At 45.3% G+C, this 15,600-nt stretch overlaps 1 long non-coding RNA gene across 1 annotated transcript; it reads right to left on the reverse strand.

The window, feature by feature from the left end:
- Nucleotides 1–3,377: 3,377 nt before the first annotated feature.
- Nucleotides 3,378–15,535, reverse strand: LOC107052088. Its single transcript, XR_005861421.2, has 2 exons — nt 15,355–15,535; nt 3,378–9,730 (listed from the first exon to the last, which is right to left on the reverse strand). It is a non-coding gene; the product is annotated as an uncharacterized LOC107052088 (long non-coding RNA).
- Between the last annotated feature and the right edge of the window lie 65 nt (nt 15,536–15,600).

The following is a 15,600-nucleotide window of genomic DNA, read 5'->3' on the forward strand; positions in this document are numbered from 1 at the left end:
AATACAAGCTTATCTTTCTTACCTAGAAATATGTCTGTGACGTATAGAAGGTCAAATCTGCTTGAAAAAATGTTCAAAAATGCAAACAAAACAGTCAAAGCACTGACTCAGACTGCCTTATTGGGTCATTATTAACCTTCGTTAAGTGTATAAGTATACCTTTCTTGCCTACATAAGATCTGTGGATTAACTCTGTCATTAAAATGAAGTTTATAAGCTTATGTGGCACAAATTGCCTCAAATTCAATCTCCCTGTAATCGTTTCATATGATTTCAAGTTATGCACAATACATGAAGCTGGCAGAAATGTTATATTTTTACTTTCCCATTACTTTCTTTCAAAGTGATGTGCAATCTTATCAATTACTTTTTAACAGTCAGATTAAGTATTCAAAGCCACTCAGAGCTCTGATCAACAGGATAAGAACCAGGTAAAATAACATTAAGTCTCCAATTTTTTTGTTTATCTATTGTATATCTGCTGATAAATATTCAGTCCAGCACACTTTAATGAACTTACAGTGCATAGACTTGCTATGAGTTCAAGTGATGCATTTTAACACTTGATTGGGCGTCCTTCCCTCAGTGAAATGTTCTGTTTACTGCTCCTTTCATTTTTGCAATAGATCTTACTTTCTCTGGGTGTACATCACAAAAATGATGAAGTCCAAGTGAGATGATCTCTCTGGAATAGCAGATATACGTACTGCTTAGATAATTGATCCTGGTTTACCAGATGTAAACCCCTGCCTTGTGGTAATGGGGGTTGGAGCTTGATGATCCTTGAGGTCTCTTCCAACCCAAGCCATTCTATGACTCATTCTATGATTCTTTGTTAATCTGAGTACATCTCAGGTTGAATATCATGCTTATTTTTGTTTATTCTGCACAAAGTAGAACCGCTGCCTGTGCATGAGACTTAAGCACTGGTTTCTTCTAAAGATCCAGACTCTGGTCTGAGTGGTTGACTTGTATCCCCAAGATTACTCCTCCTAGCACCAGGTGAGTGGGCTGTCTTTGGGGCTACATCAATATCAGGGGACACTGGGTTGTTCAGCCTGGCTGGCTGAAGCTTCCTGGAAGAAAACATCTCATTTTCAGATTTTGAGATGCCTTAAAGTCTGGTCTTTAGTCCTTCTGGCTGAAGGAAGTCAATTTTAAGAGCTGACTGACCATAGTCTTCTTTCTCAGATAGTAAGATGCTTATGAGAAAGTAAGAAAGTTCAAAAGAATTCATTTAGGTTTTGACAAAACCCATCCTTGCAGGACAGCAACCTCTGCGTTCGTGTGTCACCTCCAATCTACTGCAGCAGAGGCAGAGCAGCAGGTGGGTGCCCAGGCTTCTGCCAGGTACCCTGGGACAGCACCACTATCTCATGCTGTGTCTCTCTCACACCTACTGTACCAGACTGCCAGCTGTGGTGGGTGGCTTTAAAGATAGAGCTCAGAATACAGGCTCTCATCTTGGGATTGACCTGCAGAGAAATGGGTGGAGAGGGATTCTCCAAAGGGATGTTTGGAAAGTAAACCTACTCTGTGGAGGGGCTGGAAACGTGTGTTACCTCTGTGGCTGATGCTGAAACCCTCTGCTTGCTGCCAGGAGCTGAACCTCCAGGTATGACCAGATGTAGCTGGATGACTAGAGTAAAAATGGCATCAGCAATGTCAGCTGATGAGATTTGAGAAGTAACCACTTCCAGTGACCTCTGGGCCATAGCAGTGAGTAGAGCTGATAATTCAATCACCTAATCATGTTTCCATCGAAAAGCAGCTGTGTGTGGGCCTGTGTGCTTTGTGGGTATTTGCACCATTCAAATTGCACCATGTAAGACTGCTAATGATATGACTTTCTTATGTGCTTGCCAATGACTCTTATCTGCAGCAATAGAGAGGATAGGTCTGTGTTACTGAATTTGATGTACAAAAGCGTGTCACTAAAAATTATTTCCCTTAGTGGCACTGCAAAGAGGCAATGCTTTCTGTGGGCTCAGACACAAAATCCAGCGACTGAAACCTAAGTAACATCCCTGTATCAGGAACATCTTAATGCCACAAAGCATTAAAATAGGTTTCACACAGTTTGAGCTATTTACCACGTCAGTAAACAGCTTGCTCTAAAATGCGAGGGTTGCTGTTACATGAGATAACACTGAGATTTCACTCGGTCCTTACCTCCTACTGCATCCCAGGTAGGTTTGTCAGCATTTAGCCAATGGGCCATTAAATTGTTTTACTTGAAATGCTACATAGGGACTAACTTGGCTGTGCTGACAAGAAGCCACTGCACAACCAAGGACAATTTGATGAGAATCTACAAGAGAAGAAAAGAGATTAACATGGAGGAGAGGAGGGGATTTTGATTTGACTGGTTTTTTTTTATACACAGCCACAAATCAGGAGCAGAACTGTTTGCTTAAATCCTTATTTTCCTCCTAAAATCCTTATTTTCTCTTAACATGTTTGCTCAGGCATGCATGAACAGAGTGCCTCAAACAGTTTGTGTGGGAAGCCACTCATAGCGTATCTATGGGCTGTTTAAATGGATGGAAATTGCATCATACGCATCAGACAGATGTCTGAGAAACCCGAAAAGGGGGATGCATGTCTGCAGCAGAGAGAATGCTTTTCTTTTCTCCTTGGGTACCACTGTGTGCCAGCACCAGCAGGCAAGCTCGTGGGTCAGGCCCTGCTGCACAGGCTCCAGAGGCAGCAAGAACCTGCTGAAAAAAACAAATCTTAATGCCGAAATACTCCTTAGTACTTTTCTCATGTTCCTTTCACAAAGGCTGTGGAAAGCTTGGGGTATTTTCCTAACTCACACCCCAACACAAAACTCTCATTTATCAAGTATTTATCTGCTGTGCTGTAACTTGCTGCTGTCATTAAATAATGCATCTGAAATGCAGGCTTGAGCGGATCACTCTGCTGAGAGCGCTGTGCTTTTGAAATGTGATGGAGCTCATCTGCCTGTCCTGGACCAAAGAGGCAGACAAGGCTGGGCTGGTTTGGGCACGGCTGCAGGTTTGTCCTCACTGTTCCTTGCTCAGGGATATCACTTCACAAACAGTAAATAGGCTTCCAGTTTTTATTTCCAAGTTTAGATAAAATGATCTGTATTTTCATTTTCTTTTAGAAAGAAAGCAGGCTGGAGAAGCATCCCAGAATGGCCAGAAGCTCATTATAAGCTTTTTCTCTCAGATTCAGTCCCATTCCCAACATTTTCCAGTTTGTTGAAGCCAATATATTTGTTTTCAGCAAATGAATGCTTTATGATGACAACCCCTCTCGTGGGGAAGATGCCTGCTGGTACCTCCTGGGGCTCAGAAGGGAAGCCTGGGAACCATTGTTGGTTTTGAGTCCAAAACAGTGCATTCCTGTGGTGGTAAAATTACTTCTGTTTTATTCTTTATGGATATCAAAATACTGAGTTCAGAGCTTCATTTAAAACAATAGCATTTTGTGCAAGTAAATCATCTTGCTTATGTGCAGTCTTTCTACTTACAAAGTCCATATTGATTCTCCTGTCCCACTGAACAGCCCTGCTCTGCCTAAAGACCACTCAGGCCTGCTCAGGATAGATGCGATTTATCAACATACTTCTCCAGCCATAGCTGTAGTGTTTACACACAGTTCAAACATTCAGATGTGGCCCCTTCTCCTCAGATGGATGATGTGGAAATTATTTTCTGTTCTGAACTAATTCTTCCTGTTGGCACCTACAGCATTTTTTGTTCATGTACTTATTGATTGATTAGTCCGGCCTCAACAGTTCTATGCGACCCTTCAGTCTTGCTGTTAACCTATGCCTGTGCCCATTCCAGACCACATCATTCAGTACCACCTCTGCCCTTTCCCTGAGCACCTCCAGGAATGCTGACCCCACCACCTCCCTGGGCAGCCTGTTCCAATGCATCACTTGTGTCTGTACTCAGTGCAGCAGGCTCTGAGCTCTGTGAGATGCTGCTGTACAAACAGCATGGGTGTGTTGTCTGTGATGTAGCTACTTGGGATTGTTGCAGGACCCCACCATGAGCAAGACAGCTGCAGGCATTTTCTCTTGTCCTTTTCTCTTGTCCTTGTGAGAGGCAGGGCAGGTTGTCCCTGGTGTTGCAGCGAGGGGCAGGGACCTCCCTACAGCCCTGGGCTCTGCAGGTGAGCAGGGGATGAACATGAGGAACGCTGCAGGCAGACCCTTCCCAGCTGCTCCCTTCCCACCAGGCAGGGCTCCTCATGGACAGCCTGGGCCCACTCAGCCATGCAGGCAGCTCCCTGGGCCTGTGCTGCAGCTCTGCTCAGCTTTATTTTTGTTCTTCTTCCAGTATTTGCAGTACCCATTTACTCCTGAGGCATGCGAGTCTGACTAATCCTTCAGGGGTGTCTCAGGGGAGGACCATCCTACAGAAAAGCATGTCTCCCTGCAGTGTGAACTCCCACCGGGTGCATCTGGCTCTGGGACAAGGCTCATGCAGTGCTGGGGAAGACCCAATATCGTATAATTTAGATGCTTTCCACTCTTCCTTCCAGAAGTTGGCAAACTGCTTACCTGCCTCTAAAGCATCCCTGTTGTTGTGACTCTGTGTCCATCTCAGCCTCCTGTCACCAGCCTGAAAGACTGAGCTTTTTGCTGCATGCTTCAGCAGTAGCGCCTGCAGAGGTGTAACAGATGCAGTAAGAATTGCACCTGCTTCCACTGCTATCAGAAGTCAAACAGCTGATTGTTACCTCTCCAGGGGCATTGGTGAGCTTCAGTCGTTGCTCTCCTATTTCAAAATCCCACCTTTAAAAAGAAAAATAAGACACAAAAAAATGTGGAGCCTGGAAAGAAGCTCAAACTTTCTGTCCCCATCTTTCTGCTTTTTTTTCTTCCTGTGGAATAGCATGGAAAAGTCACCATCACTGAGATCTCAGATATCTCAGCAGTGTTACAGTGAGGGCCAGAGGATGAGTTTGAGTGGGCTTTTGTACTTAAAGTTCTATTGGATGAATGTGGATCTGGATGTTTAGCATCCGGGGGGGTGCATGGCTGCTTAGGTCAGCCCAGACGCTCGTGGGAGTCATGGGAGTGAACAACCAGCACTTCATCTGCAGGACCTGCCCCTGCCCTGCAGGACTGTGCTGGAGCCCCACCTCCAGTTCCATTGCTACTGGAGCCATTCACCCCAGGGAAAGCCCAGGGCGGGCCCTGGACAGGCACAATTCAATGGGAAAGGAAGCAGTACAAACAAGAAGACTGTGTTCTTGGCAGCAGCTGCCTGGAAGATGGCTGGGACGTGCAGCTAAATATCTGGCAGAGAAGAGGGCATCAAAAACCAACAGGAGAGAATAAATGATGTTCCAGCGGGATGCTAGAAGTGCCACCCTAGCACAGCCCCGTTCCTGCTTACAGATGCTTGTGAGCTGCTCCCACCCACGGCACAGGTGAGAGTACGTGCTGTGAGAGGCCAGCCTGCACGCGTGGTGGGAAACTGCACAGCATGCCACGGCCCAAGCCCTGTTCAGATAGGGACAACCGCAGCAGGCAGTTGTCCAGGCAGCTTGTGAAACCAGCACCGCAGCAGTTCAGGTCCTTTCCTCCTTTGGAGAGCCTCTCTATGTTTTTAGGTAGGCTGGAAGGTGTACAAGTTACAGGTGTGCCTGCGATGTGCTGCATGGAGAGCATTCCAGAAATCCTGCACCAGAGATTGCGAGCAGAGTGATTATCCATTACTAACTGTAGAGCCTTGAGTTAAGCACGTTCTCCACTTAGGATCTTCCCAGGGAAAATAAAGTTTCTGAGACTGAAAAGCAATGCGTTTAGCAGTCGGATAGTGAAGGAAGGTGGTAGATGTCTTTGTGACAGCGTCAGCTATTTCAGATAGCTTTATGTCTGCCTGCTGTCTGCTGGATGAAACCATAGACAGTGCGATAGCAGCTCTGTCTGCAGTTACCACATTTAGGCTGGAAAAAAAAATAACCTTTTTGACATCTATTGGGTCCGCAGCGTAGATGGGCCATTAACCTTGTGCACGCTCCTCATCCCCTATAGATAATAATATTTGACTAAGTCGCAGCATTGCAGTTAAGCGATGGCTGTACTTTGCACTGAGCTTCCTGCTCTGGCATATCCTCACGAGAAGCGATTTAGGATAACAAAGCAGCACGACTTGTTCTTCTGAGTGCACGGGAACAGAACGACATGGGGGCTGGAACTGGAAGGGAAACGCTCTCCAGGTTTCAAGTTTTCACATTCCTTGTGAAAATGGTGGTTTAAAAGACGTGGTATTCTTCTGCCTAGGCGGCAAAGAGGACCCCTTAGTAAGTAAAACAAAAGGACTATGGCCTCATCAGAAGTGTTGTTCTGGCTGACAGTATAGGATAGCTTAAGGGAAAAGAATATAAGAAATATTGCACCAGCGGTTAATTCGCTCTATTTCCAACAATTCAGCTAAGACAAGAGAAAGCAAATATATGGGTCTAAAGATGGTTGCTATAGAAACTAGAGGAGATTCTATAGTTGCTTCTGAAAGTTACAGAGGCTCTGATTGATAAGACAGTTGTATTCAAAGAGTCACTATGGAAACCCAAGGTGACCTGGAGGAGATGTGACTCCTCCGCTCTGCTCCTGGGGGCAGATGAAGACAGGCAGGAGGAAGGTCTGTGTTGGTGATAAAGCACACCACGGTGTGGTGTCACACAGAGCTCACTGCGATGCTAGAGATGCTCAGCATCTCACGTTTCAAACCTGTGAGAGCGCTGATCTCTGTAGAGGTGAACCGTAGTCATTTACTTTCCCTCTGAAGGGTTTTCTTCTCATTGAAATCAATAGGAGCTCTGCTATTGACTTCCCGAGAGCAAAGGAGATTTTAGAAGCCTTCCTGTGACTTCAATCTATCAAAGCAAGGGAGCACATTTGCATGTCTCCCACCGAGCTCAGTGTTTAGCAGCTGCTTCTGCTTTGCAGAAATGGGGCCATGGAGCTGCTGAGCACTTCGGGCTTTCACTAACAAGAGCTGTGCCTGCACCACGGCCCCAGGAACTGGAAAGAAAGCAAACTGAACGTGCAAGTTTTGTTCTTGCAGATTGGTTATGAGAGGAATTCTCTGGTTCCTCAGCCCCAGCCTGGATGTACGCATCTAAATCATTTAGAAAACTGTTTGATTCACGCTGTTCCCGACGTCACCCACATGCGAACAAATCATACAGTTATTCATCAGTCTGAGATCTTTGTCTTGCATGATTTCCAGTGAGATAAAAAGAACCAGTTGGCAGTTTGAGAAAAAAAAAAACTCCTACATTTCTGTGATTTCTCCAAGTTTCCAGTGCCAGCGTGCAGTCAGGAGGAAATAAAGTGGCTGGAGAACGGCCGAGGATGCAGGTCTGGCTGACAGGAGCAGGGCACACAGCAGCACAGGTTCCTCACAACCCTTTTAGCTGGGTTAGCTGCCAGCATTGGCCAGAGCAGTCAGTAAACCAGTCCGGTACAACAGTGCTAATGCCCTCTCAACTCAGCCTCGATGTGTTTCTAAAATCCCCTTCTCCCTTGTAGAGAACCCAGCTGTGCTCGTACTGTGTGGAATCCTTCAAACAGCAAAAAAAAGAAAAAGAAAAAGAAAAAAAAGAACACGACAAAGTGAATGCTGCTTCTGCTTCCACCATCAAAGGACACTTTCAGACTTCAGGCTACTGCCACTGCTGCTGGTGGAGCCGCAGCAGCACGGAATGGCTGCAGGCCTGGAAACAGGGAGGGTAGATTGGATGCACGTTATCTTGAGCAAAGGTCCTGCTGCTTTTAAAGATTAGCAGAATTGTTACCTATTACTAAAGCTGTCGAGTCATGGCTGGAGGTGGAAATCACTGCTCTAATGGAGTCATAATAATTCCACTACAAAGAAGGAGAGAAAGAGAAGGAAATTTAATAAAAGATGTGCTCACAGGAAGATGCAGTCTCCGGAGCTATTTTCTGTTCTGTTTTTGTGTCTGTTGAAAGGAAACACAGAGATGAATAAATAAGAACAAGTTAAGCTCTTTCAATGGGCACAGACAATGTAAATGTGTGACAGAGCCTTTCATCCTCAGCACTCCTGCCCACATTCCTGCTTCTCAAATGGCAGTGCAGCTCAGAAATACATTTTATGTTTATTTTTTACCCATATAACTCAAACTCCACTCACTTCCCAGTAAGAAGTCGCAACAGAAGAGAGAACAGTGCCCTCAAGATGACCCCTTGGCAGATTTTCAACCTTAGGTAGCTGTTTCTATGTTCTGGGAAAACAGAGCAGCAAATGAGGTTCTGCAACAAAGTGGGACCCGCTTTCCAGGCCGTCCCTCAAGAGGATCGGCCAAAAGAAGGGTATGAGGAGGGGTGTTGGTTTCTTTTCTCCGGTTACAAGTAATAGGACTCGAAGAAATGGTCTCAAATTGCTTTATGGGAGGTTTAGGCTGAAAAATAAGAATAATTTCTTCATGGAGACTGTGGTCAAGCATTGAACAGGCTGTGCAGGGCAGTGGTGGAGTTCCTACCCCTGAAGGTATTTAAGAGTTGTGTGGACGTGGCGCTAAGAGGCATGGCTTAGAGATGGGACTCGGTAAGTCAGGCTGATGATTGGACTTGATGATCTTGAAGACCTTTTCCAACCCAAAATATTCTATGATCCCACGATTCTATGATACACTTGGGTGTTTATTCAACTTGAAGTTAGATATAAATGGTAGCAGTGGAATGCATCCCAGCCATTGAAGGTGAGTGTGCATGAAAGACAGCTAAAGCTTGTTGAGAATCTGCCTCCAAAATATTTCACACCGACTGACAATACGGCCCAGCTAAGTGTCCAACCTGGATGATTTTGTGATTCTGTGATGGGTAGCACTTCTTCACTGGTGCTGGCAAAGGCTCAGCAAGGTACTTTTGTCTTACACTTCACCACCCTTTCAGACTGAAGAGGTCTCAAGCATCCCTCCTATAAGCACGCACTGCTAATCATCCCAGCTTGCACAGGCTCCCCTGGGCCTCAGCAACGTCTTACAAGAGGCATAAGTTGTCTCGTACCGTCTGCTCCTGCAAGTTACATTTTGAAACTTGTCCAAGGAGATGATAGAACTCCCCCTCCTCCTCCCACCTGCTGATTTTAAAGAAAATAACCCGAATGATTATGATGGCAGCAAAGCAGCATTTTGAGAAAACGCTCCATGAAAACAGTCAAAAGCAGAGGGATCTGAAATCCTAAAGCTCTCAACACCGTGGGACGTGTTTTGCTTCTGAGTCCAATCCTTCGGCTCTCAGAAATGTGGCAATTGACTGAGAGCTTTATAGCTCTTTGCTGGTGAATAGCATAAATAAGCCAGTGGGTAGTGGAGGAACAAGTTGAGCTGGCCAGGTGCTGCCATAGGGTTTCTCATAGAAGCATGCACAGACAGTAAACACCATAAGCTGGTTTCCTCGTGAAAAGGGAAATTTCTCATCTGATTGCATGTCTCTGCAGCTGTTATGCCTGGTTTTAGGGCAAACACAAAGAAAGCAGCGCAACAATAGAATGGGTGATCCTCACCAGAGCTGGGCTGTTCAATGAGCATCACTTAGCCTGCCAGTAGTAGAGGAAAAAAAGTGAAAAAAGCTAATTCACAGGAATTTTATTAGCATTCCATCTGAGCAACACGAAAGACCTTTTCACCTGTTTTTGCGCTGTGTTTGAAACATAAATGCTTACCTTGGGAGTTCTCCCCCAGAGGACATAAGCCAAATATTGACACAGCCCTAAAAACAAAAGAAACAGCCAAGAAGTATTTTGCAGGAAAACTCATTTCCCCCTCAAAGGCAAGTTTGGACAAATAAGGATGCAGGGATTTGGCACAAATGTAATGGGGCAGTGTTTAGCAGATGGCCAATTCATGTTGTAGATACTCATTATCAAAGGACCAGCAATTAACAGCAGCGAGAGCTGAAGGCACACATCAGCTCCACAAAGCTGCTCAGCAATTTGCAAAGGCAGAACCCAGAGTACCAATAAAATCAACAAATATGTGAGAGCCATTGGTTTTCAAACAAGCAGCAGGGCCAGTCCCAGCCTTCTGAGCAAGACACAAACTATCCCATGCGCAGTCCATTCGCAGGAAGGCCAAATCCTGTGGGTTGCTGGGAGTTACACACCTGCCATTCAAGCATGGCCCCATCTGAACATTGGAAAGAGAAGGGCTTCAGCTGCCCGAGCATTTGGGGTGACCTTACTCATATCATAAATCAATGTTTCGGTGTTCATGGCAGCATTCGGGTCATCAAAGCCATTACTAAGGACAGGTAGACCCTGGTGTCTTTAAACCTTATCTGTCACCAAAACCCAGCTGCATTAAAGTGTCTGCTGAAATGTCCCCTTCAGTGCAGCTCCACAATGACATGTATTGCAAGGTTGATTGATTTATCATCTCACTTAGCTAACCTTCTGTTTGGCAAAGGCCCCACCTTCACTCCTGTTTACGAATGAATAATGTTAAACTTCCCAAAAGCTTAATTGCTTTTGTTTGCAATACTACCACTTAACATGTACAGTTCTTTGTAGGTACTCACTATATATCTTCATAGTACATGGCAGTAAAGTGTGAAACATGCACAGTGACTTGTTAATTACAAAAGGTCCACAAAAGTGTATGTTTTGTTTAACAAAATGAGTAGTTATAAATATTTTATTGCTACAGCAAACCGTTCTGTACGATACTCAGTGGTTAACAGGGATATTTTATCACATTGTGTCCCACCCTACTATTTCACCCAACAAAGAGAAAAGGAGCAAGATTAAACCTATCCCTAGTTGGCTCCCCTGAGACAGCATAGCTGGCCCCAGGGATTGCGATCAAACCACTTCACCAGGTTGTGTGGCTAGTAATTCATCTCAAGAGTTTGACCTCCATACCATGTGTAATGCAGACATATGTATTATGCCTTAGGTGAAAGATCTTTCTCTAGGAGACATAACACATTTCCACCCATAATCACCCACAGGATAAATGAGTGAGTGGCCAGGCATGAGGAATTTTGGGGATCACCTGGCTAAGGTGTGTAGTCAATCAGTTGCAATGAGCATTTCTGGGTACCAAACATTTTGGAGACAGATTCTCAACAAGCATTAGCTGCCTTTCGTATTCATTCACCATAATGCAACCCCATATTACTATTTATGTCCATCTTCAAGCTAAATAAGCACCTAAGCATATCATAAAATGGAATCATAGAATCATTTACATTAGAAAAGAATTTCAAGATCATCGAGTCCAACTGTCAACCTGGCGTACTGACTTCCATCACTAAATCATGTCCCTTAGTGCCACATCTGCACGTCTCTTAAATACCTCCAGGGATGGGGGATCTACCATTTCCCTGGGCAGCTTATTCCAATGTTTGACCACATTCTTTAAAGAAATTCTGCCTAATACCAAACCAAGCCTCCCCTGAAGTGACTTGAAACCGTTTCTTTGAGTCCTGTCACTTGTCACCTGAGAAAAGAGATTGACACCCTCTTCACTGCAACTTCTTGTCCAGGTAGTTGTAGAGAGCAGAGATCTTCCTTCAGCCTCCTCTTCTACAAAGATGCGGCTAATTAAAATTAATCATAGAATCATAGAATGGCCTGGGTTGAAAAGGACCATAATAATCAAATCATCTCAATTCCCCTGCTATGTGCAGGGTCGCCAACCACCAGACCAGGCTGCCCAGAGCCATATCCAGCCTGGCCTTGAATGCCTGCAGGGATGGGGCATCCACAGCCTCCTTGGGCAACCTGTTCCAGTGTGTCAGCACCCTCTGGGTGAAAAACTTCTTCCTAATATCTAACCTAAACCTTTCCTGCCTCAGTTTAAAACCATTCCCCCTTGTCCTATCACTATCCACCCTCATAAACAGCTGTTCCCCCTCCTGTTTATACGCTCCCTTCAAGTACTGGAAGGCCACAATGAGGTCTCCCCGGAGCCTTCTCCTCTCCAAGCTAAACAAGCCCAGTTCCCTCAACCTTTCCTCACAGGAGAGGTGCTCCAGCCCTCTGGTCATCTTAGTGGCCCTCCTCTGGAAAATTAAGATTATAACAGAAAGAAATAGAGTAACATATTTAACGATACAGTTTTCTAGTGGGTGATTGTGGAAGAAGTATGACATAGGTCTATAATTGCTGTCAAGGGCAGAGAGGTGCAATGGTGTAAACAGTGACACAGAAAAGAGGGGGGGCAGTGCACTGACACAGAAGTGGGACTGGTAACAAGAACAGCCACACTCACCAGTGCTTACCATTGCAGGCTCCAAGTAAGAGGCTGGACTTCTTGGTGGTCTTCTAGACAACAAGAGAGGTTGATGCCCTCCCTATGCTCCATGCAATGACAAGGTGCTGCTGCCAAGCATGAGCTCAACAAGTGTTTACCCTCTGACACCTCTAAAGAACTCAGACACTTTGCTGAGATTAAAGGCAAGCATTGTAAGACCTCCATTAGTCTGAGCACAGCATAGACTGCATTCTATTAAAAATATGGAGAAATAAGGGTCACTGTGCTTCACTCAGGATGAGCTCTTTGCTTATCCCATGTAACTCAGACAAATCAATTATTCCACAATACCTTTTCTTGCCAGTGGGGCTGACCTTTGTCTCCGGCCTTCAGAAGTCTGATTGTTGGAATCAAGTGTATTAATGTGGACCTATATAGTACTCGTTTGAATCTCATTTAATACTGCCTCTGATGAATTTCCAAAGTTGTGGTTTTTACTCCTCTTCCTGGCTGACCAAGTTCTTCAGATTAGAGAAGAAGAAAGTAAAAGATCCCCAAAGCCATCCCCTGAATTCCTCCTGTCTCAGCTCTGTCTGTTTTCATGAAATGTCTTTCAATGTGTTCTTGTTTCACTCAAAGCAAACAGCCTTCCTTCCATCTTTCCGCAACCACAAACGCCCTCTATGGGCACAAACAATACGCTTCAATTATAGCCTTTCCGTTGTACATATATTTGAATGTTACTATGCAGGATTTCTGGAGAAATTTACCAGCTTCTACAGCACAGAGGCTGTTGAGTCTCTCTCCTGCCCACAGGATTAGATCCATAGAGCAGAGCCAGGCTTTAACAAACTGGGCTCTTGTTTTTCGGGCTTTTTACCATTGTTGTTCACTTACTGTGCTATGTGGACTCGCATACTTCTTCATTACCTGCTTAAGCTTCTCTACACCCATTGATTTATAGCCCTTATTTTCCATCTCCTGACAGTAGAAGAAACATAACAGTGGTGAAAAAGATTCCATTTGATTTGCTTAAAGATCATTTATTAATCAGAATCATAGAAAGGCCTGGGCTGAAAAGGACCACAGTGATCACCTAGTTTCAACCCCCCTGAATAATAAGTGTGTTAATGTGAGCCTACAGTTCTGGACAATCTTATCTAGAAATATAATGATCTTCTTAAATCCACGCTGAGTTCATTATTCCAGCAGTCCAGAAATCCAGCTCTGCATTGGCACTTTGGGATGGATCCTGTCACCTGACTTGGAGAAATGGTGACAGCTGAGTTTAATCTCTTGTGCTCTTTACAGCCTAACTATATTTAATAAAATGCAAATCTGCTTGGCTGCTGTTCAGTCGCCTGGATACAATGGCATCTTTGCTGTTAAATAATGAAGGAAAACAAAAGCCAGGAAATAAACCCAGGGCTTTCTCTGTACTGGGAAACAAATTATGGTAATTTCAGGCTCCTTAGAAATATAGCTATTGTGGAGACAAACCTAGTTTGCAGCTGGTGAGAAGTCTGTACAAGGAAGGCAAACTGCTTTAAAGATGCTACGGATCTGGTTAAATTTTGGATCTGGTGTGTACGAAGTATAGATGTGGGACAGTTTTTTTTGGGCTACCCAAAAGTGACCCTCTGGTCGCATCCAGGATGGAACCTCCATCACGCCTCTCTGATAGAGACAGTCTATCTGAAAGGCAGGGGGAACAAGATTTTGGCCGTCGAGTTGGATATAGACGCTTGTCATGCAGTTGCTGGTCTAGACATGCGGGGTAATGTGTTTGGGAGCATGTCTGAGCAGGGGAGGATGGCAAAGGGTGGAGGTGGCTGGCGCTGTTTGCTCTCCACCTGGGCAATGGATTGTGCAGAAAAGAAGGCAGAAATTCCCTTTCTGATCTGATGTATCACGGTGGAGCCAAGGCAAACCCATCCAGAGAACTCTTGCTGTGGGTCCTGTGGGGCCACAGGTCTCAGCCTCCTGTAAAAGGCACCATGTGCTGAGGGTGTACTTGGGGTTCATCCCAGCAGCACTGAAGGCAGACAAGAAGCATGAGCAGCCCTGTGGGGCTGGGCTGGACCATCCCAAGCTGGAGCACAGCTAGGAATAGAGGCAGATTCATCGCTCCCACCCCCTCACCCAGAGCCCCAGCAAGCACCTCCCAGTACCAAGACTTCAGCCCCCGGTCCCATAGCAGCAAGAGAAGAATTTGTTGCCTAACTACAAACACCTTGAGTGCCGAGGAAAGAAATAGCACTGCTTGTTCTGCTGTGCCACATCCCCCTCTGCACAGGCTGCCCAGCCTACAGCCACCTCTCCTTCTCTGTGGGTGCCAGCTTTCCTCCTCCAGCAGAAAAGATCTTTCCATTTTGAGAGCTACTGCCTCCTTCCCCATTACTGAAGAAGGTGGAGCTTCCAATCCCTGAGCATAGCTCCCATTTCCTTCCCTTGTCCTAGGCTGTTTCTTCCTCCAGACAGCAGGAATCACACTGACAAAGAGTCAATCTATAATCAGCAAAAAGCACACTTCACCAGCATCCATAGGCTGGACAGGCACTCTGAGAAAGCTTCCATCTCTCCACCTTGGCCTGGAGCAGCTACGGGCATCCCTCTGGCCCAGGAGGGCTGGAGCAGCACAGGTGCCTCTTGCACTGCTTAAGCCAGTCCTGCCCAGTGCACTCAGTCACTGGGAATGCTGAGTTTGGCTCTCTCTGGATATTTGTACCCATGGCTGAGTCTGAGGACTCCAGAGCAACCTTCTTGATTTGCCTGAGCTGCCTGTGCTCAGAACATGCTCTGAGGATGCTGTTAGAGCCTGCCAGTCCAAGGCATCAGTAAAACATGCACATTTCAGAGGCAGTGAAAGACTGATATTATATAAACCTTAAATACACCTTAAGTTCCACTCCAAGCCGACCAGATGCGATGATCACTGAGAAGCATGTGCCAAATAGAAGTAGTAAATAGAAACACAATGCACAATGTGTACAAAAAGTTCTTCCTGCTCCAGCATTTCCAATCAACAACCAATCAATCAACACGTGATTCTGTCCATTTTGATGGGTGATACAAGCACACTTCTTTCTGATCAGTGCCACAGTGAGAAATAAAACCATTACCCTGACAAAGTCATACCTGGGATGCAGAATTCAGTCTCTGAAGATGTTCCAGAGTCTTCTGTTGCTCAGCTTTGCAAAGTAACAAAAGAAAGCAGGTGCTAAAAAAAAGCATCACCCACAGTGCTATTAGTCAAGCAGGCAGTAATGCTGTGTAATGAATTATTTAGGTGCCTGGAGTGCATGCTTCTAGAAGGGGCAGCTCTGCATCAATTAGCAGATGCTTTTTGCCTTTTCCTATCAGACTGTTTTCTTAAACAAATGT

Source organism: Gallus gallus, chromosome 1 (assembly GCF_016699485.2).
Source record: "Gallus gallus isolate bGalGal1 chromosome 1, bGalGal1.mat.broiler.GRCg7b, whole genome shotgun sequence".
Taxonomy (NCBI): domain Eukaryota; kingdom Metazoa; phylum Chordata; class Aves; order Galliformes; family Phasianidae; genus Gallus; species Gallus gallus.